This window comes from Eleutherodactylus coqui, chromosome 4, assembly GCF_035609145.1.
Source record: "Eleutherodactylus coqui strain aEleCoq1 chromosome 4, aEleCoq1.hap1, whole genome shotgun sequence".
NCBI lineage: Eukaryota > Metazoa > Chordata > Amphibia > Anura > Eleutherodactylidae > Eleutherodactylus > Eleutherodactylus coqui.
Window position 1 is genome coordinate 35,070,853 of NC_089840.1, and position 12,225 is coordinate 35,083,077.

A 12,225-nucleotide genomic window follows, 5' to 3' on the forward strand; every position below is an offset into this window, starting at 1 on the left:
TGACATCTCCATCTCAGTGTGTGGCATCATTACTCCCAGCATGCCCACTGCCTTGGGGTTATATTTGACTCAGATCTCTCCTTCACCCCCTACATCCAATCTGTGGCCCGAAGATATCAGCAGCACCTCAAGAATATCACAAGAATCCGCTCTTTTCTCACTGTGGACACGCTAAAATGCTCACTATAGCCCTCATCAACTGTCAGCTCAATTACTGCAACTCGTTGCTGATCAGCCTCCCCTGCACCAGACTCTACCCTCTCCAATCCATCCTGAATGCGGCAGCCAGGCTCATCTTCCTGTCCATCCGCTACTCAGATGCCTCTGCCCTGTGCCAGTCAATGCGCTGGCTGCCCGTCAAATACAGAATTCAACTTAAACTCACTACCCCTATCCACAAGGCTCTCCAGAGCTCCGCGCCGCCCTGCATTGCCTCCCTCATCTCAATCCATCACTCAACCCCCTCCCTCAACTCTGCTAGACTAAGTGCCCCTTTAATTCGAATTTCGCATTCCCGCCTCCAAGACTTCTCCAGAGCAGCACCTGTTTGGGCAATCCAGGACTCACAAAACTTCAGGTGTGCTCTAAAAACGCACCACTTCAGGGAGGCATACCATATACCCTAAACCAAACCTCTCTGTACTCCCCCTGATAACATGCTCCCTGTCCTACCGACTGCAGTTCCTGCTAGCCGTAATCAACTGGCACCTGCAGTAATACCGATTTAGCCACTATACGGCCTGACCATTGTGTATGTGTATAGCATCCCTCACTCCCCACCTCGCCATACCGTGCACATCTCCAGCCCCTCTACCTTCTGTATCACCCCGTTATTTGTAGTATGTAAGCTCGTTGGAACAGGACCCTCACCCCTACTGTCTCCATCAATTGATTACGTCATGTAACCGTGGTCCTGTTTTTATTTCCCCTGTCTTGTAAGCGCTGCAGAATATGTTGGCGCTATATAAATAAAGCTTATTATCTCAGACCACCATTGTGATGTGGCTCCGACCTATTACCTGCCCGCTGTATGTGCCATATGCATTGGGATATGTAGAAGGCATTGCACAGGCACCAGACTATTTACCACCTATGTTGGTAGTGAGGTTCCACAGCCCTATGGACCCCAGTTGTCAGGAACCCTGTATAGCCCAGCCGCTGGGACCCTGCGCAGCCTGGCTACTCTTCCCTCATGATCCCAACTATAGAGGGCTTGGGTTCCCTATGGCTCATCCTGTTGAACCTGTTCTTGGCTTCATCATGAATGTCTCCACTTTTACAAAATGACATGAAAATGGTTAATAAATGTGTTCCACGGCAGATAAGATATATTTTTTTGGACAGGTGCAAGAACCAAATGGACCCCATTATATTCAATAGGGTCTGATCAGCGCAATTTGGTTCTGTTACGATTCGGATCTGTTCATCCAGGGGAATCAGTTATCCTGTTCCCACAATGGAGCTGCAAAACAGAATCTCTAGCGAGATGTGAATTTAGCCTAACAAGGAAATGTCTTATTTAACCCTGGGACAACTGCCAAGAGTGAAGGAGCCAGAATATCCAGTTTACAGCTAGATCATTAGATAAAATAAGCAATCACAAGACTCGGAGTCGCTCGTCACCTGTTGTTGGGGAAGCACTGCCTCTTCATTCACCTGTTGTTGGGGAAGCACTGCCTCTTCATTCACCTGTTGTTGGGGAAGTACTGCCTCTTCATTCACCTGTTGTTGGGGAAGCACTGCCTCTTCATCACTGGTTATTGTGACTCTTGTTAGCGAAATCTACACCTCAGGTATATTCTGGGTGTTTTGCATCATTTAATATAATAGAATGAAGTACTTCACAGAACTATGAGATGCTACACTTAATTCTCAGAGTAAAGTAAACAGCACCTCGATCATGTGCATTACAGGAAACAAGGTCCGCAGGGTTACCCGCCAGGCTCACAGCCGGTATCATCTGCGAGCCTCCCATATGTGGAATTCGCTTCGCCCATGTGAGCCGGCTAAGGATGATCATCTGAAGGCATCGGTCCCTGTTGGTCTGGTAAGGGAGACCCGCTGACCGCCTGGCTCAGGGTCCTGATCATAATTGTGATATTGCAACCCTAGTTCAGTTGCATCTCTACAGTCCGTCTGAGTTATGGAGGGAGAAGGACATGACTACATTTATTGATGCAGTACATTGATTCACCGACATGACTGCCAAGAATATTACTGGATGTCAGGACATGCTGGGGGTTTCCCAAATGCTGGACAATTGCAGATGGTATGGTGAATCCTGCCCAGTTCATGAAAGGATATATTATATTATACTGTACATGTGACGTGGATCTCAGGTTAGTAATATATTATACCAAGGACTAACCGTCGTGAAGATGTGCGCCCAAGAAGACGTGCAAAATACAGGAAAAAGGGACGTTTCAATTAGAGAATAACACAGCGTGCGACCGCACTTACTGATAGGATGGTATATAGATATATACAAGGGTAGGGAATATCCCAGCTGCATGCAGACCAGGCGAGATACACAGGGAGGAGCTGAACAGATGCAAAATACTGATAAACAGCCACTCGTGACTACTGCACATTGGGAAAGAGTGGGGTTTGCTTGGTATTATACTTGCACCTCCCTTGTATATATTTATATTCTATATCAGTAAGTACGGTCGCCTGCTATGTGGTTCTTTTATTGAAATTTCCCTTTTCCTACATTTTGATTTTAATGGTGGTGGAAGTAGCGTTAGTGTAGGGACTCGCAAGACGACGAGGACCCTTGACGTGGACATGTGAACTTGTGTATTTTGGCCAAAATATCAACTAGTAGCTCATGTTTTTTTGTAACTTTTGCAGTAAAGCTAACTTCACACGGGCGAGCGCAATATGGGGCCATGAATCCCGCCCCCATTTCGCACTCCCCACTATGTGAATTCCCCATGGATCCAAAGAAGTTTTCCTGGCAAAACAGCCTTGCATCACTTCTGAGATGAAGGGATCCTCCGTTGTGGCTGTCAGCTGCGGCAGAAAATCACAGAGTTTCTCCCATTGATTTCAATTGTGTCGGCGCTGCTGCCACCAGCCCTATCGAAAACAATGGGTGCTGTGGTGCGAGATCACGCCAGATAGAACACGCTGCGATTTGTTTCCCGCATCGCATCATGATGCCATGTGGGAAAACATCACTTGTGTGTATGTCCCCATTCAAAAGAATGGGGTTCATCTTTGTGAGTTTCAATAGGCACAAATCTTGCATAATTTTTATCGCCCATGTGAAGCCTAAATGGACTTGCTTATAAATACTGGGGGTACAATAAACCCCTTGTCAGGTCCTGCGGCTCTGGGGGCCTCCGTGCCTGCACTACCGGTCGTAGTACCCGGGCTGCGGGGGTGCGGTGCAGAGGAGTCCCGGACTTGGTGACCTCCCTTGGCCACCGTGATCCGGTACGCCAGCTCTAGGCACCCACTTCCATGCGCAGGGAGCGTGCGCCTAGTTTATCGAGTTGCTGGGGATGCAGCAGTTACCGTCCCGCGGCACGTCCCTGTTGCCATGACACCCGGGCGCGCTTTTTCTGCTCTCGCTGCTGGATGTCTGGGTCTCTGCTCTGCACTCGGTGCTGGATGACTGGGTCTCTGCCTGTCCTTAGCAGGCGCTGGGGGTGTTCTCCCAGCGGCTTGTGATTGGGTCCTGCTGCTGTCAGGCTCCATGCCCCAATCAGCTGCTGGGGCAGGAGTTCTGACAGCATTTAAACTGCTCAGTTTGCTACTGAGGTCTCCAGCTACACCCATGTACCCTTGGATTGATGCCCTGTTTTGACCCGCTGCCCTTGGCCTTTGCCTCTGCCTCACCCCTTGTACCTCGCCTTCTCCTGTTGCCGACCCGGATAGCCTGACCTGCCTTTGTGTTTGACTCCTGACTCCTGCCCCGAATCCCTAGTGAGCCTAGGGACTGTCGCCCTAGGGCCTAACCTAGGGCGGCAAGTAGGTAGGGACAGGGGTTGCGGGTAGTTCAGGGACTCCCAGTTACCCGGACCCCAGCTCCCTGGCACCTCTATTGTGGTTCATTTGTAAAGTGTAGGGCAGCCTGCTGGATCGAATAGTAATGTTACTAGTAAACTGTAAGCCTGCATGGTGCACTACACGTACCTGTCGTATTTATGTGCAAGTATAATACCCCACCCCCAATGTGTGAGTGGCTGTTTATCAGTATTTTGCACCTGGTCAGCTCCTCCATATGTTTCTCGCCTGGTCTCCATGCTGCTGGTGTTTTCATCTCCTTTGTATACATCTATATACCATCCTATCAGTAAGTACGGTCGCACGCTATGGTTTTCTTCAAGAATACGTGCGCGGCTCACAAGGCATCAACTGTGGCCAGGAATGTTTTGCTTTTTTATTACTTCTTTGTATTTGGAGATACATAGTCCATTACCAATTTGTCACAGCAGCTGAGATATTTACGCCTGCCCATTATAATAATTATTCCTTCTTCCAACACATCAACTTCAAGAACTGACTGATCGCTCAGACGCCATTTAGATAATCGTCCAATTTTCGTTATAACGATAAAAGTGAGCGATGGTTTTGCTTTTAAAGACGGACGTTTGAACCTAACGAAAATTATTGGAAAATGTCGGGCTTTTCACTCGTTGTCTTATTGTTGTGTAGTGTTTGCATTGAACAAAAAATAAACAATAATTCATCGATAGTTTGGTTGAGCACCAGGTGGGCGTGTTAAAAGCAAAGCTTTGTCCTCCTGTCAGCCAATCGCTGGGCCTGTAGCCTGCTGAATGTACGCCCAAACAATTAAAAACTGCCCTCAAATCACTGAACGACTGAACAATGTCACTTTAACCAAACAAGAAGCAAACAGACGAACAACGGATTTCAAGCGGGCTGAAAGACAACGATGAGCGAATCGTTAACGAAAACTGCACGACGGGCGCAAGATAGACACAACGATTATCGCTAAGATGATGGCTTTTGAGCGAATTTAGAGCGATAATTGTTGTCTTAATCAACCATTGCTGCCTGATATTTCCCACCCCAGACAGGCGCCAATATCACCAGATAATCAGTTTTTCACCTCACCTGTCAGTGGGGTCTGGCTTCAGGGGGCTTGGTTTCATTTTTTGGACACGTTCACTGTGTGGAATAAATGATATGATAGCTAAATAGTTCAAGCTTTAGGCCTCCTTCCCACGAACGGATTTCCGCCGTGCAATTCGCGGCGGAAATCCGCTGCGTTGCCCGCAGCTATTAGGTTCTATTGAACCTAATAGCACAATGCTCACGGTGCGGAATTCCACCGTGGAATTCCGCACCATAAAATCTCCCGTCCTCACCCGCGGCATGCTCTATTTGCCGCGGGCATACGCGTGGACGGCTTCCATTGCAGTCAATAGAAGCCGTCAGTTCACGCTATCTTCCGCTGTAGCACAGCGGAAGATAGCGTGAAAACGCTTCCCCGCCCACTGGCGCCACGTCATGTGATGCGGTGGGCGTGTCACATGACGCGGCGGAGGTGGGCGGGGAAGCATCATGCGGGAGCGAGGACGCCGGATCCGCAGGTAAGTATGGGGTCTCCTGGGAGGCGCCGTGACGGGCTCCGCCGCGGAATTTCGTGGCGGAGCCCATCGCGGCCGTGTGCAGCCGGCCTTAGTGGATGCCTTCATACCAACAGTGTTTGTTTGGTTTTCGTTGTTGTTTAGATTGTTTTGTGGGAAAAAGGTGGTTTTTTTTATATTGAAACATTCAATTTAATTTTACACTTTTATGTTTTTGGTCTTTGTAGGAACTTGCAATAGTAATAATATAATACAGTACTTCAGTATTGTAATGCATTGTAGTTTTAGGGCTTAAGAATGTTACAGGGGTTTCCTAGGCACAAGGATTAACCCCTTAGTGACCAAGCCTGTTTGCGCCTTAATGACCAGGCCAAATTTTGGAAATCTGATGTGTCACTTTAAGGGCTTATTTAGACGACCGTATATCGGCTCGGTTTTCACGCCGAGCTGATATACGGTGTCTTTGTCTGCAGGGGGGGGGGGGGGGGATGGAAGAGCCAGGAGCAGGAGCTGAGCTCCCGCCCGTTTCCCCGCCCCTCGCCACTATTTGCAATGGGAGGGGCGGGGGCAGGAGCTCAGTTCCTGCTCCTGGCTCTTCCATCCTCCCACCCCCCCTTGCAGACAAAGACACCATATATCAGCTCGGCGTGAAACCCGAGCCGATATACGGTCGTCTAAATAAGCCCTCACATAGAATAACTCTGTAAAGGTTTTGCATATCCAAGTGATTATGACATTGTTTTTTCGCCGCATGTTGTACTTCATTTAGGTGGTGAATGTGTGAATATTTTTTAAAAGCACCAAAGTTGGAAACATTTTGAAAAAAATTGTAATTTTTTTTTCACATTTACAACTGCAATATCTCAAATTTTTGATTTTATATATATATATATATATATATATATATATATATATATATATAATTTACATCTGTTTACTTTATTCTGGACGCACATTGGAAATTCTTTTTTTTTTTTTTTAAACAATTTAGGAGACGTACAAATTTAACATTGACTATTAACATTTTGAGAAACATTTTGTTTTACTGCACAAAGCCATAATTGCCAGCAAAGGTTCATAGGGGTCAGAATGATGGATACCCCCACAAATGACCCTATTTTAAAATACACACCCCTTAATGTATTCGTTTGGTAAACAGATGTATATGTTTGGTAGCCAGGAGCAGTGAGATTTTAAATTACCCTGGCAAGCTGCAGCTTGTTTTCATGTGTGCGCCATCTTGGCAGCGGTCGCGTGCGCTGAAGCCATGGTGAGGTCTGCCAATAAATCCGGGGGCCTTAGGTACATAATTTCAACTCCCCTCACAGATATGATCCGTAAGGGGAGATGGCAAGATGAAACTCAAACTTTTTTCTCTGCTTGCACACTTTTTTTTTGATTAACAGGATCACTTTTATCCATTAGATGGCAGCAATCATGTGACCAGGAACCGCATACAGCAGCTCCCTGTAATATCTCTGTGCTCTTGGCTACACATGGGAGCCACAGAGATTTTAAATTTCCCGGGCCGCTCGCCCTTCTGTACACGCGCCCAACGTCTGGCGCACATGCACAGAAGGCGCCGTCGTGACCGGGAGGCCAGAACGCCGTGGGACATTCCGGAGAATGTGGGTGAGTACTTTAGCTGCCCTGATGGATTCGATCCAACAGGGCAGCTGAATCTTTAACTTTTATTTACTTTTTATGGTTTTATATGATCACCGGCATTCGGTAAATAGTAACTTTGGTGCACTGAATTTAAATATGATGTCCATTTTTTTCTGACATGTAAGGTTTTCCAATTATGGGGAATAATATAATCCAATTGCTGTTATGTATTGTATTTTTTGGAACTCTGCCTATACAATTAATCCAGTAGGCTCGCCATTAACTTTGCTTAACCCCTTAGTCATCAGCCCATTGCCTTTTTATGTTCTGCACAAGTGGGCTTTATTCTCTGAGGACTTAAAAACACGTGTCCTGCAGAGAATAAAGCCACGTGGGCACTGAACGTGACAGCTCAATGCTGTCGGTGCCCGCAGGTAGCCGACAGCATGGAGCTGTCATCCCGGGCTGCGGGACCCCCCCCCCCCCCGGCAATAAAGTGATAAAAAGTTTTTAAAAAGTTAAAGATTCAGCTGCCCTGATAGATCGGATCCATCAGGGCAGCTGAAATTACTCACCCGCCTTCTCCGGGGTCTTCTGCGGTGACGGAGTCCTCCCGGACCTGCCGCCGCTCTTCTGCGCATGCGCGCCAGACGGATGACGTCACGCACATGCGCAGAAGCCTGGGAGCCCCCGGCAAATTCAAAATCTCCTGGCTCCCGACTCCTGAAGATAGCTGGCCCCGTTATCGCCGCTATCCACGAAAAAGTTTTAAAAAGTAAGAAAAAGTACAAGTTTTACCCCCCCTCATGGATCGGATCCATGAGGGGAGGTGAAAATACTCACCTCTGGTCCGCCGATGTCCCCGGTGTTCCGGGATCCAAAGTGCCCGTCTGCACATGCGTGCCTGATGATTGACATCGGACGCGTGCACAGAGGGGCTCGAGTCCCGGGAAATTCAAAAACCCTCTGCTCCTGGCTGCCATGTGTAGCCAGGAGCAGAGGGATGTCACTGGGGACATGATCACTGTTATCCAATGGATAACAGTGATCATGTAAAGTTAAAAAAAAGTTTTAAAAGGTTTTTAAAAAGTTTAAAAAGCTTATGTTTCATCTCCCCTCACAGATCATATCCATTAGGGAGGATGAAAGTACGTACATAAGGCCCCCGGATTTATCCGCGGACCTTACCCCAGCTTCTGCGCACACGCCCGTCACCAAAATGGCAGACGCATGCACAAAAGCTGTGGATTGCCAGGATAATTTAAATTCTCCGTGCTCCTGGCTACAAAACTTAGCCAAGAGCCTGGAGCTTTCACGGGGGGCCGCGGTGATCGGTTCCTCGTCACGTGTTCGCCGTTATACAATGTATAATGGCGGTCACGTAAAAGTAAAAAAAAAAATTGAAGTTTCATCTCCCCTCACCGATGCGATCAGTGAGAGGAGATGAAACTTTTTACCGGAGGCCTCCCTATTTGAACCCCGATGCGATTCTCCTTTGTGAACCTTGCCCTCCATTACAGGCCTAGGCATGTCTCCTATAAGTAGATTAGGGCTCCAATGGGTATGTTTCTGAACACGAGACAAACAGGAGTATCCATTTTGGGGTGAACGTCTTCATTCCTATGTACGCTGAACAAAAAAAACTGTTTTTAAATTGAAAAAATTGCCAAAAATTGAAAATCATAATTTTTTTCTTTCTGCTTTGCGTAGATTCATTCAAATACTGTGGGGTCAAAATACGCAGTACACTCCTAGATGAATTTGTTAAGGGGTCTAGTTTTCAAAATGGGGTCATTTGAGGGAGTTCCTTATCGTTTTGGCAGCTCAATGGCTCTATAAGTGGGCGATGGGGCCTGGAATTTACTCAGTTGTACCCTGAAATTCAACGGGTGTTCCTTCCATTATAGGCCTAGCCATGTGTCCTGTAAGTAGATTAGGGCCACAATGGGTATGTTTCTGAACACGGGACAAACAGGGGTATCCATTGTGGGGTGAAAGTCTTCATTGATATGTGTGCTGTACAAAAACACCTGTTATTAAATTGCCCAAAAAAATGAAAATCGTAATTTTTTCCTACTCCTTTGTTTAGATCTATTCAAAAATTGTAGGGTTAGAATACACAGTAGACCCCTAGATGAACACGTTAAGGGATCTAGTTTTCAAAATGAGGTCATTCGTGGGGGTTCTCTATTGTTTTGGGCGCTCAAGAACTCTACAAGTGTGGTATAGGGCATAAAAGGCCTTCAAGCAAAATTTATGTTCTAAAAGCCACCGACTGCGCCTTTCATTTTGCGCCCTGTTGTGCATCCAGACATAAGATTAGGGCCACAATGGGTATATTTCTGAAAACAGCACAAACAGGGGTATCCATTTTGGGGTGCAAGTCTTCCTTCATATGTGTGCTGTACAAAAAAAGCTGTTTTTAAAGTGACAGAATTGCCAAGAAAATGAAAATCACAATTTATTTCCTTTTGCTTTGCTTGAATTCATTCAAAAACTGTGGCATCAAAATAGGTAGTACACCCCTAGATAAATTCGTTAAGGTGTCTAGTTTTCAAAATGGGGTCATTTGTGGGGGTTTTCTATGGTTTTGGGCGCTCAAGAACTCTACATGTGTGCTATGGGGCCTAAAACGCCTTTAAGCAAAATTTCTGTTCTGAAAGCCACTGACTACTCCTTTCATTTTGGGCCCCGTTGTGCACTCATATATAAGATTAGGGCCACATTGGGTATATTTTTGAACACAGGACAAACAGGGGGATCCATTTTGGGGTGTAAATCCTCATTTTCATGTAAACTAAAAATGTGTCTTTAAAATGACATATTTGCAAAAATATGAAATTGTACTTTTTCTCCTCTAAATTGAATTAATTCCTGAAAAAAAACTGTGGAGTCAAAATAATCATGACCCCCCCCCCCTCCCCTCAGTGAATACATTAAGGGGTGTAGTTTTTAAAATTGGGTCATTTGTGGTGGTATCTATTATTCTGACACTTATGAGCCTTTGCTATCTTGGCTTGGTGCAGAAAAATAAAGTGTTCCTCAAAATGCTGAAAAGTAATGTTAAATTTGTACGTCTCCTAAATGGTTAAAAAAACATAAGTTTTTCAAATGTGCATTCAGAATAAAGTAAATAGATGGAAATATATATCTTAGCAAAAATTTGTACAGTATGTTTGCACATATTTGATATATTACAATTCAAAATGTGAAAAAACGAATTTTTTTGTCAAAAATTTCCCAATATTGGCACTTTTAATAAATATACACAAATTATATCGGACTATTTTCACCACCTAAATGAAGTACAACATGTGGCGAAAAAACAATGTCAGAATCACTTGGATGTGCAAAACCTTTACGGAGCTATTCTATGTTAAAGTACACATGTCAGATTTCCAAAATTTGGCCTGGTCATTAAAGGGGTTGTCCCGAGGCAGCAAGTGGGTCTATACACTTCTGCATGGCCATATTAATGCACTTTGTAATGTACATTGTGCATTAATTATGAGCCATACAGAAGTTATAAAAAGTTTTATACTTACCTGCTCCGTTGCTAGCGTCCTCGTCTCCATGGTGCCGACTAATTTTCGGCCTCCGATGGCCAAATTAGCCGCGCTTGCGCAGTCCGGGTCTTCTGTAGTCTTCTATGGAGCCGCTCGTGCCAGAGAGCGGCTCCGTGTAGCTCCGCCCCGTCACGTGCCGATTCCAGCCAATCAGGAGGCTGGAATCGGCAGTGGACCGCACAGAAGAGCTGCGGTCCACGAAGACAGAGGATCCCGGCGGCCATCTTCAGCGGTAAGTATTGAAGTCACCGGAGCGCGGGGATTAAGGTAAGCGCTCCGGTAAGCTTCCTTTACTTCCCTGCATCGGGGTTGTCTCGCGCCGAACGGGGGGGGGGGTTGAAAAAAAAAAAAACCCGTTTCGGCGCGGGACATCTCCTTTAAGGCGCAAACAGGCTTGGTCACTAAGGGGTTAATAAAAAGAAAAACAAAAGTGATTGTGCATCTATTTCGCAATCACTGTTACACACCGCATCCTAACTGAACACTATAAGGCCTCATTCACACAAGTGTGTTTATGTCCGTACATAGGTGCATGCAAAACCGCGCACCCACATATGTGCAAAAACACGGGTGCCAGCGGCCCCATTGAGAGTATTAATCAGCAGGTTTTAATCTTACAGAAACATATCGCTTACTTTCAGTTATGCAAACATTTGCTGCACAGTGGGATGTGATAAACAGTAACCGCCCTTCCTCATTTCCAGTAAATGAAAATGAAACTATCTCATCAAGTGCTTTCACAAAGAAAGAAGACGAGAGCCAGGGCTGTCGGTGAGTCTGTGGGATTTTACATAGGGATGGAGGGCGGATACAACAGACTGATGGGTTTTCAGCACCCACATAACCCCCTGATTTGGCATAGAATCATAGACTGGTAGAGTTGGAAGGGACCTCCAGGGTCATGAGGTCCAACCCCCTGCTCAGTGTAGGATCACTAAATCATCCCAGACAGATGTCTCTCCAGCCTCTATTTGCAGATTTCTATTGAAGGAGAACTCACTACCTCTTGTGGTAACCTGTTCCACTCATTGATCAGCCTCACTGTCAGGAAGTTTTTTTTCCCAGATGAGGTCTGACTAAGGAAGAGTAGAGGGGGATAATGACCTCACATGAGCTAGACTCTATGCATCTCCTAATACATCTCAGAATTGTGTTTGCCCTTTTGGCTGCTGCATCACATAGTTGATCATGTTTAATACAGCATAAGTAAAAGGTTTATGTCCCACCTTTCGTTGGATCAAGCACATTTTTTACAAATAAACACGAGTTTTGCACACAAGTACTTTGTTCCTGACCGTGGATCTATCTTGACTCATCTTCAGTCTATGATCTTTTAGTATACCCGAGTCTTCCTCACATGTGCTGCTTAGCCCTCCCATTCTGTATGTGCTTCCTTCATTTTTCTTGCCCAGATGTAAGACTTTGCATTTATCCTTGTTAAATACCATTCTGTTAGTCGTCGCCCACTGTGCAAGCTTTTCTAGATC

At 45.8% G+C, this 12,225-nt stretch overlaps 1 protein-coding gene across 3 annotated transcripts in view; it reads left to right on the forward strand.

Annotated features, from left to right (window-relative positions):
* The window catches only part of LOC136625195 (butyrophilin subfamily 1 member A1-like), a 75,828-nt gene that overhangs the window by 12,171 nt on the left and 51,432 nt on the right, over positions 1–12,225 (forward strand). Inside the window, exon 2 of one of the 3 annotated variants that reach the window (XM_066599215.1) lies at positions 1,914–2,047. The exons of 1 other annotated variant lie outside the window; for it this stretch is intronic. The gene's annotated coding sequence lies outside the window, so the exon portion shown is untranslated. Of the gene's footprint in view, positions 1–1,913; positions 2,048–11,453; positions 11,510–12,225 lie in introns of those variants that run through there. One more of the 3 variants, XM_066599214.1, reaches the window with a different exon arrangement.